This window comes from Schistocerca serialis, chromosome 2 (assembly GCF_023864345.2).
Source record: "Schistocerca serialis cubense isolate TAMUIC-IGC-003099 chromosome 2, iqSchSeri2.2, whole genome shotgun sequence".
Taxonomy (NCBI): Eukaryota; Metazoa; Arthropoda; class Insecta; order Orthoptera; family Acrididae; genus Schistocerca; species Schistocerca serialis.
Genome location: NC_064639.1, coordinates 714,189,904 through 714,204,276, shown reverse-complemented (window position 1 = coordinate 714,204,276; position 14,373 = coordinate 714,189,904). Strand labels below are relative to the sequence as shown.

At 34.6% G+C, this 14,373-nt stretch overlaps 1 protein-coding gene across 2 annotated transcripts in view; it reads left to right on the top strand.

Annotated features, from left to right (window-relative positions):
- LOC126457900 (LIM and senescent cell antigen-like-containing domain protein 1) overlaps positions 1 to 4,668 on the top strand; it is a 75,522-nt gene extending 70,854 nt beyond the window's left edge. For both annotated transcript variants that reach the window (XM_050094574.1, XM_050094575.1), the window contains exon 10: positions 992 to 4,668. The gene's annotated coding sequence lies outside the window, so the exon portion shown is untranslated. The remainder of the gene's footprint in view (positions 1 to 991) is intronic.
- The last annotated feature ends 9,705 nt before the right edge of the window (positions 4,669 to 14,373 follow it).

The window sequence follows — 14,373 nt, the reverse complement described above, 5'->3', positions numbered from 1 at the left end:
CTACTTCATTCTAAAAATAGTGCATGCAGTATAATCTGTGCTGCAAACACAATCATAAGACCTTTTACATTTTCAACTACCTTGCTAAAAAATTAAAAATGACCAGTGAGAAACTATATATTTTCTTGTCAGAGTAGAGAATTATCTCTGCAAACTGCTTCTGACATCTGAAGGGCTACCCAAGATCGATTTAACTTTTATGTTTATTATTGTGAGTAACTAAAATGCATGGAATTTTTTAAAAAAATTGTGTAATATTGGCACTAGAATTGTTATGTAGTCCACCCATTCTGATTTTGGTTTTTCGTTTTATCCCATAGTAATCGTGTATAGTGACTGATTTCTAACAATAGTACAGCCTTCTGCATTCCTGGCCATATATTATTAATATTAAATTGACATATTATTACTGATGCAGTGTTATTAGTGTGGCTATTATTCAGTGTACTTATTAATTATCCATCTATTGTAATGAATGTTACATTATTGTGGTTGGAGGTTCTGGAGATGTGTGGGTTCTCAATGAAGCAGTTTGTTTGTCTGAGGGATCAGGGCAAATGAAGGTATGGTAGGCACAGAATCATCCAGGTTTACATTATTTGGTAGTATGGAGAATGCAAATGTAAAAGTACACCAGCATTTTTTTAATACTACGGCACTCTGAAAACACATGAAGTATATAGAACTATGACGAACTTGTAACAGCAATATAAAATTTTTTTCAGTGCTTGTACAAACATTTCAGAATGTCTGAAAACAGTTCAGAGAATTACTGGAAAAAATTGTGAAGATGATAAAGAGTGTCTAGAAATATGCACATTTTAAAAATGGTGATTTATTAAGACTCACAATTTTCTAATGAAAGTTGTAACTAAGTCGGGTGAATTTTATGCTGATATTAAATTTGTGTTAATTAATGTTAATTAGGAGATCATTAAGCAAAAGTTAACTGTATTGTACATATAATGTACCCTCTATTCATCTGTTCCAGGATGCAAGACATCTACAAATTCAGTTTCCAGAATAAAAATATACAACTCTTATTTCACTCCTACAACTACTGTGCCTTACTGAAGTGCCTGAAATTTTTGTGTGTTCCACACTCTCGCTGCAGTGTTTTGTATGAGCCTTTATTGACAGTAGCATGATTACATTATGAAATTGTTATTGACCAACAACTTAATATTGATGCATATGTATAATTTTATGTACATCTCCACTAAAATAACTGTAACTGTACAATCTTATGCATGCCATATTTATAACATTTACTATTTTGATAGTGCTTAATCCTAAAAAAATTCATTTATGTTGTTACAGTTGTAATATTAACCATTCTACCAGTGGGAGTTCTGTAATATGTGTTATACATGTTTGTTCAAATAATAGATTGAAATAGGAACTTCTTTTGTGGCAACACTGTTGGATGCCCCAATCAGGATCACTATCAAAATGTGTAAAATAACAATAAAAACAAATCAATTTTTGACAAAATAAGGCAATTGGATAGATAAAACTATCTACTCATCAAGTGGCAAAACACACACATAAAAGATTATAGTTAGGCAAGCGTATGGAGCCAGTGGCTCCTTCCTCAGGGATAAGGGCTGAAGGGGAAGGAAGAGGCGGGAAGGAAAAGGACTGTAGAGGTTTAGGAAAAGGGGTAGATTTCAGGAAAATCACCCAATTACCTGACAGTATGAGAAGGGGCTTACCCAAATTCTACCCCTTTTCCTTCCCCTTCAATTCTTCTGCCTGAAGACGGAACCACTGGCTCCGAAAGCTGCCTAATTATAATCTGTTATGTGTGTGTTCTGCTGCCGCTTGATGAGTAGATTTTTTTTATCTATCCAATTACCTTAAAATGTTTAAAGTATAATAACGGGTTTAATAATATGCCATTTTTCTCAGATGAATGTAAACAGTACATGCACAATTTTGAACAAAACATTGCATAGAGTTACAATATTTAAAAATATAAATAAATAAGTAATCCCCACCCCAACACACACAACCAATAAGAACAGCAACATCAGCATGGAGGAGTATATTAGAAAAAGTGATACTGTAACTTGAATGCAACTGTGATCTTATGAGTTAGTATTTTTTTCAGGTGCATAGGAATGGTTGCCATTCCTAATTTACATTACTACTTCAGTGCAAAAATTTCCCACTTTGTAATATTTTCAAAAAGTAATGTGTGCAGTGAAAATTATGTGTTCTGAAATTTTATTATCTTAATTTATGTTCACTTTTGGATTGAAGCCTAGTATACAGATTTCCTGTTAAATGATCATGCAGTAGCCTGCTATTTCTGCTTCCCATTTCTTTCTTTAATCGATATTGTCCTATGTCTTCAACCGAAGAGGTTGTAAGATAAAAGTTTTTGCTCTCCATTATTGAGAAATACTAATTAGAAGATAAATATGCCATGACTTAAATTTCATTCTTTAATTTTGTCAATGAAGCACAGTCCTTTCCATTCATAGAAAATGCGATCAGTTTTTTATAACTTGGTGTGTCCGTTCATTGATCATTTGAACGAGCGCACTTTTGTTGTTGCTACCCCCTCCGCCCCCTGCCCTGCCCCTGCCCCCGCCCCCCCTCCCCCTCTCTTTCCCCATGCGTGCGACACACACAGTGGGTTCTGTCATGGATAATTTTATCTGTGAAGTTGAACTTACATTTTGATTGCCGTTTGATGACCAATGATATCTGAGTATGAAGTAAATGTGATTTAGGAGAGTAATAGAACTGAATGAAATGTCACTAAAAGCTGAGAAAATATGAAAGGCATGGTAGATCGTTCATAGCCATACTAGTGTGTGCAGGTTCACTACAGTACATTAGTTGTGAGATCATTATCACATATCTTTAAATTAGTTAGTACACCATCGTAATGTATTTTTATGAATATAAAATAAAACTAACTTATTGATGTATGCTTTTACAGAACAAAAATGATTTTTTAAATACACAAGATTGCATTAGTTCCAGGAGCATTGGTATCTTTTAAGTCACCTGGTTTGAAACATTCCTATTTTGGATCAGTGCAATGTATTGAGACAATTATTTGTTAATCAAACTTCATTTAGGTGCTGTATTTGAACTTTGAATCACATATCTCTGACAGTTATCATCGATGTATTAAAACTTGGTGTGTCATTTATTACAAGACAAACAATTGAAACTGCCATTTTTGTTATATTATTAATTATTTTGTAGTACTTTTCATATATTAAAATGGATTTAATTATTTTGTACTTTTTTATAGATTGATTTATATATGGTTAAGCACATTGAAGATTTATATTTCAGTGTTAGTTAATAATAGTCTGATTAAAATTATTTGTTAATTTACATCTGTCTAGTGCCACTACAGTTTTGTTAAAATTAGCCCTTGATTGTGGCTTGGTCAAACAAGAATGATTGACAGTGCAGGCAGAAAGCACCATTTCTCACTGTGACCAGTAATATGTAAACAATTGTGGACAGATTTCTTTGCTCCACTAGTTAAATGACACTTGTTGCAATTGTGACACTTGCTGTGCACCTCTAACATGCAAGTGAGTTAAATGTTATGTTGTGTCACATTGACGGTGGTGGGCAGTTTGCACTTTGTGTTGAGAGCTCTGGTTGGAGGTACTAAGTTACAAAATGCGATGTGTCAATTCACAAGTAATTTTAATAACTCAGTAACTTTCAGTTCTTTCATACATGACATTATTAAAAAAATCATTAGTTGTAATTCGTTTTAGTAAGTGATTTTACATTATTTTTGTGCATAGCAAATTATGTAAGCCAGTTAAAGTAACTCAAAAAATAATTATGTAGGATGCTTTAAAGAATTATGCTTTTTACTTACATAATGTATTAGTGTGTCATTGAAGGGAAAGAAATTTTATTAAATTATCAACAATGATGATTACTACCTTGTTGATATTAAACCCCATTGAATTCAAGATATAAATTAACTACCCTTGTAAGTAAAAAAAATCTAAGTGATTACCATATTAATTTATTATTAACTTCTGAATAGCGTGTAAAATATAATATTGGTTTACATGTAATGTGCTTTGCGCATTTGTGAACCTGTTGTAGGATGAGAAAATGATGAATCTCACAGCAATGTGTCATGAAAGCTCTGGTGATGAAGGAAGGTTGGTTTGTTTGTTGCAGTCTGACAAAGAGTCTTCGCATTCCAAACCTCTACCTGCTCCTGTTGATATTATGTTTTAGGTCGGAAAAGATTGTTAAATATTTATGTGTGCTTGTTGTTATTTGAATCATTTATACATACATGGACTTCGACTAAATTCTTATTTACTTTTCATGTTTAGGGACATATGTGTAGCAGTAATATTACAATTCAACAAGTCTTTTAAAGTAATTTCCAGGAGTCTGGAAAGTGTTGAAAAAATATTTTATTTTATGGAAGGCAAAATTGTTTGTTAAAGCTTTGTCTTCAGTTAAAATATAGAAGTATGTGTATAATTCTCTAGTAACTTCACTACCAGACATTATAAAAAGGTATGAATCTCTGTGTTTCATGAGAATGGAATTTCTGTTTTGCATAACTTTTGTTATTTTAAACTTAGTGAGATTATATCCAGTTACATATTAACATGTATTAATCTCATCTCTGTTGAATTAAATCAGTTTTGTGTATCTACTCATGTTAAATTCCAAATATATCTCAGAAAATGATAATATTATCAAGAATTTTCTTGTGAACACTTTTTGTAAAACTGCGTCAAAGCAGTCCAACTAATTTTGCGCTATAAATTCACTACATTAATATGCAGCTTCTTATACCTGTCATTACTCTTCAGGTCAGAATCTTCATAACTTCTTCTAAGGACTGGTAAAAAACAGAAGTTATGAAGAAAAATTTGTGTGTCCACGATATAATGTGTAATAAAACTCACTAAGGAAATAAACTTGAGGACTATACGACAGAAAGGGAAGAGGAAGCAGATAAACATGAAATGGAAAAATTTGACAGAACACTGAATGACCAAAGTCGATGGGGAATGACACAAAATTCCCTCAGAATTATTGAGGTCCCAGGGAAAGCATAGTACGGTGCAACTATTTCATATTGCATGTAAGATACACCAGAAAAGTAAAATACCTTCTGACTTAAAAAACAACATAATTCCGGTTCCAAAGAAAGCAAGTGTTGAAAGGTATGAATATAAGGAATAATTAATTTAATGAGTCATGATTGCAAAATACTGACACCGATTATGTGCAGATGAGTGCAAAAACTTTTGGAAAGATCAGTTTGTGTTCCAGTGAAATGTAGGAACATGAGAAGCAGTATTGACCATAAGATTTATTTTAGAAGATAGACTGAAAAAAGGCAACTTTATTTATGTCTATAGCATTTGTAGATATAGAGAAAGCTTTGGCAGTGTTGACTGGAATACATTCTTTGAAATTTTAGGATAACAGGGATAAAATACAGGGACTGAAAGTTTACCTACTGTCTAAGATCCAGGAGACATTGCAAGTCTGCCTGTTTATGTCTCACTGTCTCCAGTAGCTTCAGTGCTTTGGAGACAGGATGAAAGCATTCAGACATCCCAAGAAGTTCCAAAGCAGTCTGACAATACAGAGCATAATGTTCAAGACAAATATAGGAAGAAGAGTTGTATGAAGACCAAAAGATCCAGAGGGTTTTACTGCTGGGTAGTAATCACGGGAGCGGAATGTCAGAACTCTGTGAGAACTGATTGCCAGGCAACTATCATTTTTAAACTAAGTGCCGGGTGCAGTGATGTCAGCTGTGATTTATTGGTAACCATAGTAGGATGTGCAGTTAACAGATAGGATAGTAGCCTGAATTATACAACTAGAACATGCACATTGCTGAGAATGCTTCTCAAAATAGTGTGAAAATTATGTCATTCCTTGAGTGATATGATAAACTCTGGATGAAGCATTCTGTGGAATGTGTTAATGGACAGCTTGGAAAATCACTTAGGGGAAAGGGACATTTGTACTTTGATGTTATTGAAGCATTGCCCTACACTAAGTCACATCATACACAGCACGGTTTGCATCAGAATGCTTCTGGTAAGAGGCTGCTTGCATGGCTGACAGCTAAAAGCATCCATTCTGACCGAAGCAGTATCCATCCTATCCCAGTGGTTTCCAACATGGTCACTAGGCCTTTTTCGGGTAAATTCTTCCAAAATACAGAGCTGCATAGTAAATATAATTGTAGTCTAAATAGCTGCTGGTTCAAGAAAATACTGCAGCATGGACAAAGCCAAGGATATTGTGGGAAATGAATTTAGTGTCTTCTATCAAAACACCAGAAGCCTCATAAATAAAAATGATGAACTTCTCATCTCCATATATGAAAATAAAAAAGCAGTTGGAATTTCAGCAGACTATTTGTGCTTATCAAAACATCGCATGAAAAACACTGAAACTGGACAGATTCAAAGAAAATACATTTTTAAATGTTTAACACCAAACCTGCTGTTTATTTACTGGCTGATTAGTTTTGGGCTTTGCTCATTTTCACATGCCACATATTTGTATTTAGGATGTGTTTGGTGTGGCATGTCACACACAGTGTAATTCAGTAAGAACAAATTCTCCATTTTAAATAAAATATCAATGTCAAGTGGTTACATCATGCTGGATAATGAAAATATGAAAAAAGTTTTAAGTGTGATGACATAAATAAAACTGTCTGTACTATACCGGTTGTAAATACAAATATGTGGCGTGTAAAAATGGGTGAAGTCTGAAACTAATCAACCAGTAAGTAAACAGCTGCTTTGGTTTAAACATTTAAAAATCTTTTCTTCAAGCTGTGACTTTTATTTCCCTAGAGGAGTTACATGCTGACATTTTACTCCATACTACTTTCTGTTATTCCAAATCTCAGTTTTGTGAAAAGTCATCATGTTTGGTAAAAAAGATTCAAAACATCAGTCATTGCCCAGGTAAATCTATTTGCCTTTGACTATTTTTGAGAGCCCTTCAACAGTCTGACTAGCCGCCATTGTCTAGCTTCATACCTCTGTAAGAGCTGCACTGACACTTATCTTAAAATTTGAAATACTATACACTGTTTACAAGCCCTACTTCTGTAACTTCAACATCGAAGTTACTCCATAGCCTAGTAAATTTTAACTGGCTTATTAAAACACAAGTTTCTTGTTGCCTTCCTATAATAGCCTTTCTTGGTGCTTTTCGCAATGCTGTAATTTACATACAGGTTGTTGGAGTATTTCATAAAAAGCCTTCACTCACATACACTTGGCTTTAAGGGATGTTGTCAAGCACGCATTCCTTGTTACCTGATTATAATATTGTTCCTTGTTTTTTATTATTCACATGGTTACATCTCGCTTACTTTAAAAATCGTAGAGCAATACAGACAGATGTACCTTCAATTTGTTACTTTTCCAATTTTATGGACAACTGCCAGATACATATATTACAATATAGATTCCTAGATCCTGTTGAGAACACCTCTTCATTAACTGTTAATTTTTTTTTATCAATTGCCAGAGACAAAACCTTTACTTTATAGCTCTTTAATTCTTCCACATTATGTAATATATTGCTAATTATTACATTTTTCTACATTTACATAAATCTTTTATGCACTAGCACACTGTCAGCAGAAATAATGAGTTTTTTTTAGACTAATTTTGTTCCTCATTTATTAAAACAAGTGATTAGTGCTTGCTTATCACAGGCAACACAAATGCCATCTATCAGAGCATTGACTAAACAGTTTGTGTGCTGTGGCCTCCCATTTGTGGTTTTTTAGTATCGTCAAACTGATTTTTGGACATTGGGGCGAATTCGGACAGTATGGCTTATTTGCTCTTTGCCACTGCATAGAAACAAAAAGTTACTTATTTTAACGTCCGTGTGCCAGTTATTTTAAGCGCAAGATTGCATGTATCACTTCCCACAACTGTTATGTTGCATCAATTTTTTCCCTAGGTGAATAATTGGCGAACAGTCTCAGTGTTAAAAATCCATGCATTATCGGAAAGTGGAAACTTTCTATTGCTACGCCGAGCAGGAAGTTATTGTAACCGTAATTGTTGATGCACTCAGTAGCTAACAGCATTGAGACAGTTTCTGTACAAGTTTGTCGAGTTTGTTGTGCAAGGTTATAAAATAACAATGGTTTTTGTAAAACTGTGTACTGTGTGGGGTGATTCCGGACAATGCCAAGAACGTATAAGAGCAGAAGAGGTGCTACAGTACGATGTAATTATGACCCGGAACTTTTAGATAAAGCTGTTCGTGATATTCAGAGTCGTAAATTATCATACAGAAAAGCGTAAGATTTGTATGGCATGCCTAAACCAACCCTACAAAATGAAGTGCAGGAAGCACATCTGGAAAAAAAAAATTAGTTAAAGGCTACCTTGATAAATCTGACCGAAAAGAGAAGAAATTTCGTAATAAATTGCCAGGAGAAGAATGGGTGCATTTATTCCTCAAACGACAGTCAGAAGATCTTTCTGTTCGCTTAAGTGAAAATATTAAACGAGCTCGTGCAGAACTTATCTGTAATATAGAAAATTCATTATATCATTCCATATCACTTATTCGTAACAAAGGGCTACCTTAAAATGTCACCAAGATCAAATAAAAAGCATGTAGAATTTTTAAAAAAGGCAGTAACTGTCCGTATTTGCCCTCTATATACTGTAACTTCAGACAGAGATTTAAAAAACATGTGTCCAAAATCACCCCAATCCATGGGGTGACTTCGGACACTTTATTTAACTGCCTCAGATAAATATACCTACACATACACTTTCCGATTCTTGGATATTTTATTCGTTACACATATACCCTACCACTTCCATAACAGTCAATTTAATCTAACAATATATATGAACGTTACAATAAATATAACAACAAAACCATCCGAAATCACCCCATTTGATGGTATGTCACCTTCCATTTTCTGTGTTGTTGGCACCTTTCCTCCTCCCCTGTTTAATTATTTTACTAGCAAGTGCATCTTAACATAATACCCACGACCTTCTCATCCATGTGTAAAAGGAAATGTTTTATGTCCATATGTCTTGGATGTACACTTTCCGATTCTGGGATATTTTATTCGTTACACATGTACCCTACCACTTCCATAACAGTCAATTTAATCTAACAATATATATGAACGTTACAATAAATATAACAACAAAACCAGCCGAAATCACCCCATTTGATGGTATGTCACCTTCCATTTTCTGTGTTGTTGGCACCTTTCCTCCTCCCCTGTTTAATTATTTTACTAGCAAGTGCATCTTAACATAATACCCACGACCTTCTCATCCATGTGTAAAAGGAAACGTTTTATGTCAATATGTCTTGGATGTTACCCTGTACCATCTGTCAGCATTACCTGTGAAAACAGCTTGTAATTGCCACAATGTATATTAGTGGGAACTCGCAGTATTTCATGTGTGAAATACGTGTATCGGATTATAAGTACCTTTGTACTTAAAGTACATATTTAACACCTTATATGTTTGAAACTTTCCAATAAAAGATATATGAAGCCCAAGCATTATTCATAAAGGCTAGGAAAGGTATAAAAATATCTCACCTAAAAATTGGGAAGTCTCACTTGTTCTATTCAAATAGAGCTTCTAATAATTTTTCACTGGTGTATTTTCTTTATACTCAGGTAAGAGGTTTTTCCTGTTACTTCCATACTATAAAGACAGTAACAGAGGTATGTAGACTGCAAACAAAAGGATAGTTGAGAGAAAGAAATTGCTTTGTAGAAAACTAAGTATGAAGTAAAGAAGCAAATTAACTTGGAACCTGGCGGTCATCAGGCACTTAATCGGTAAAGATGGGAGATTCTCTTGAAGTTTAAATTTCCTTATTGTATCATTGTTATAGAGCCCTTTTTCTTTACCCATTTTGGAATCTAACAGAAATACTATATTTGGATGTGGTGTCCTTAATATCCTAAAAGGCCCACAGTATCTTGGAAAAAACTTAACACATATTTCATTCTTTATATTTGAACCCTGATGGTTATCTTTAACCAGTACTAATATTTCTATATAAAATGAAGATAATGTCATTTGTAAGCCAAGAAATAAAAAAAATAAGGCCAACTCTGCCTCAGGTAAGCAATTAAAATAACTATAATTATTTAACTAAAATAAATGGAACACTTTTTTTTCAGTTCTTCTACTTAATGTGAGGCCCACCTCACCCGTACTGCTCTCTAGGTGTCCTCAAAATAGTAATTTGATAGCCACCTCCAGGCTCAGGAGAATAAATAGACACTAAGTTTATTTCTGGCCTTCCATTAAATAGTACACTGTTTATAAATGTGTATTTCATATCTCCATTAGTGTAGAATGCATGTCATTATACATGATCCATACTTGTATACTTCCAGCAAACAGTAAATGTCCTAGTAATTTACATAACATCATTTATAGCTTAATTACCCATCCATTATTTGTTCAAAGTCATACGCTTTCTGCAATAAAGCTTAAAAGTAGTATGTGCCTGAGTATCTCACTCATAGTTCTACTTTCCAGAGCTATACCACATTCAAAGCTGACTTCTTCCTTAAAGCGTCCTCTGAATATTCATTTGTATTTCCACATTTATTATCATAAAATTTAAATTTAGTTTAGTTACAAATACCTTTACTAGTGATTCTACTTTCTTGACGTGGTGAAAGCACTACAACATAAATATTTTTTATACTTTATCATATTTGCTATGACATATAACTTGTGTTTGATTTTCTATGGTACTGCATGAAGAACTAGATGTAGCAATGACAGATTTTCTGTTCTACTAATGAGTGTTTCCAATCCTCTTAAACTAATTAAAGCATTAGTCTCACTATCTATTTCAGTAAATTCTTTGCTATGTTCAGTGTCTCTGCACATCCATACATATTCAAATTCCTGAGTGCCTACTTCCTCTGTATTCCTTATTTTACCACCTATCTCTTTGATTTGTTCAATAACTTTGCTTCTTACTCGGCCACATTGTTTGTTTATTTGCAGCTGTAAATCCTTAGATAACTTTGCTAAGGTAGCTACTATATTAGAAATTTTAGTACCTAGTGTATTATTTGTTAGTTTAATTCTGTCTTAGTGGTTTCAGTGCTACTTTTTAATTCCTTCCTTCATTTTTTCAATGCATCTTGCTTTTCTAATTTCTGTAAATCTCCCCTTGAGCTTTAACTCCATTATACAGTTCGTCCAATATTTCGAGTTTTTCTAGTATTTCAGCTAAATGGTTTTCCATGTTGCTTCTAGTAATCAGCATCTAGTAACAACAGTAATCTGTACTTTTCTCAATCTTAATATCCTGTGCTTTTGTTTTGAGATCAACAGAAAGAATCAGTCATATATTTACCTGCAACACTTCACAAACAAATCACTGCCAAAAAATAGTCTGACTTAATGTTTCGCACTGCTAAACATACTGTGTTACCAACATAGTGAGTGTGTGAGTGTGTGTGTGTGTGTGCAACAATGCCTCAATGAGCCACTATGTAACCATTGTCATTGTCAACTGCCTGACCAGAACAGTGAAAAGTGTTACTCTGCTGCCATCATTGGTTGACTGCTGCTGATGCTGTCGGAACTCAGGATTCACTCATGGATTTGGAAACAGCACACACAACTCTTCAGTTTTGTCAGTGTTACGTTTCTTGATTCACTTGCTGAGGGTTATTTAAATATTTCTTGTTGACGTGGTTGCTAAGGTCAGTTAATCTTCTTGGTCTCATGTTGTGATAATTTACACTCATTGGGTTTCTAACAAATTGCCAAATAACTTTGTGTTAAATAGAACAACTGTATTGGACTACTCTACATCATGTGTTCGCCTATATCTTCTTTGTTGTTACTTCAGTTGTTATAGATAGTGTCACATATTTCTCCATTATTTCTTGAAAATTTCTTTTTATATCTCAAAGGATCTCTTATTTCTGCATCTCTTATCCACATCCATCAGCTTGGGTGCCAAACAAAATGTAACATTGAGAAAGGGAGGGCTTCTGATAGTTTTACTGAGCCAGAAGATGCATTACATTTCAGTGATCTTTCACCTTAATGCTGCTTGTGAAATTTTATCTTGACTATTTTCTTATGGTCACCTTGTAGTTTCTTGATGCTTTGGACCTACTATGCAGGGCCATCAACTCTCGTTGTGTGGTTTTGTTTCCATTTGCAGAGGGTAGAGCTGTAAGAGAGCTCTATAGTCTTCAAGCTACCAAGCGATGTAGCTGCCTTTTAAAGAACTTTTCTGGATTTTGTTGCTCTAAATGTATCATTCATATACATTAGGTGAACAGATCTCATATTAACTGGAATCTCATAACATGACAGAAGAGTGATATTTCTCTTGAGCTATGTTCAACTGTTTCCGCACCTTGGCACTGTAGGTAGTGCCCCTTTCTTTCTGCCTTCCAAAACACCCCCAAGCTGTGTGACCATAGTATAAGCAACTCCTTCCCAGCAGGGTGAGTGCTCGATCCATTGCGCTTTGCCGTTGTCCTGTGCCCATGCTTCTTTCATCGTCTCTGCACATATGTCAACATAAAGTGCATTCAGCGGAAATTTCTCTGCTTACCACCTATCTAAATATCGTTTTTATGTAAATATCTTTCATCTGATTTTGTGGAAGAGGTGGAACATGTTTTTCCGGATGAATAATGTGTACCACCACAGGAGACACACATGCTTGTAGTACTGAGAGTTTACAGGCCACTGGCAGGAAATATGTTAAAACTCATAAAGGAACTATAGACAGTTTTAATAAGGGTATGCAGGCATAACTGAAAAAAACTGTTGTTTGTGGAGACCTTAATGTTGACTTTCTATTGGATAGTAAAGACCGAGGCCATCTAGAGTTGCTGATGCCCGGCTATCTTCCACAGTGAAATTCTCTATGATGGTTGAAAGACAGGGCAACCTGTTTTCTGACCCAAAAACCTGTAGTGATTCAGCTGTATAGCTTATAGTCCGTGGTTTCTCTGACCATGATGGTCAGATGTTAACAATAACATTTACTGACCAGTTATAAACAGATCATAGAATGAAAGTATTGTGTTGCAGAATCATATACAGTGACTCATTCACAGTGTTTAGAGAGAACTTCATAAAGAAGTAAGAGTTAATGGGAAATTTCACACTCTCTTAAGCATATTTGTGCAACACTTTGAGCCTTGTTTTTGTCGTGTATAAGTAAGAGCAAAATCAAACAAAAGCAAGTATAAGGGGTGGATAAGTCATGGAATTAAAGTATCTTGTGCTAGGTAGAGAGAACCCTACATAATTCAGAGAGCAGACTCAAGATTTGAAACTCCATTATCACCAGTATTGTAGAATCCTGTACTCTGTCATTATAAAATACAATCCACAAACAAATAAAACACTCCAAGAATGAGGCAAAAGTATTTGGAACATTATTAAGTAAGAAAAGAACAATACTATTCAACCAAATGAAACTGAGCATCCAGAAAATAGCTCTGGCAGATAAGGAGACACTGTCAAATTTTTGGCTGCGAAATTCGATGATTACTTCATCAAAGTAGCTGCAAACACTGCACCCAGTAATAAAGTAAGTACAAATGTCTCAGACTTACTAGTGCAGACACTGTATGTCTCGTCAACAGACATTAGTTTCAAAAAATACAAACCCTAAGGAGATTACAGAATTCATCAGATCACTAAACAGTAATAATTATATTGGCTTTGATGAAGATCTAGCAGAATTTTCAAGTCTTGTGTTGACCTGATAGGGCTGCCTTGCGCTATCTTTGTAATCAGTCAACTACTCCAGGGCACAATTTCTGACAGACTGAGTATGTTGTAGATGGACATTACTACAAAACTACAGATAAGCAGACCTGTATCACTCCTACCAGGCTTATTGAAAGTGGGTGAGTAAGTAGTGTATGCCAGAATACTGACACATTTAACTGAGCAGAATTTGGCAACTGCCTCAGGTTGTAAAGGTTTCTCTTCCCACAAAGTAATACAAAACCTCACAAATGAAGTGCTAACAGAGCTAAACAAGAGGAACTATCCTGTTGGTATATTTTGTTAACTTGCCAAATGATCTGGCTGTGTGGATCACAGAATTGTTCTTAACAAATTAAAGTGTTGCGGCATCCCTCTTGCTTGGGTGAGATCTTTATCTCAATGTTTAGATGCTTTCATTAACAGCATATATCTCAGACATGAAAATAACCTCAGCATGAGGAAATGTAGCCTGTAGAGTGCCACAGGACTTTGTACTTGGCCCACTCTTGCTTCTGACTATGTAAATAACTTAAAGGGCAAAACTGGAGTGTTTGCTAATGACACAAATGTACTTATC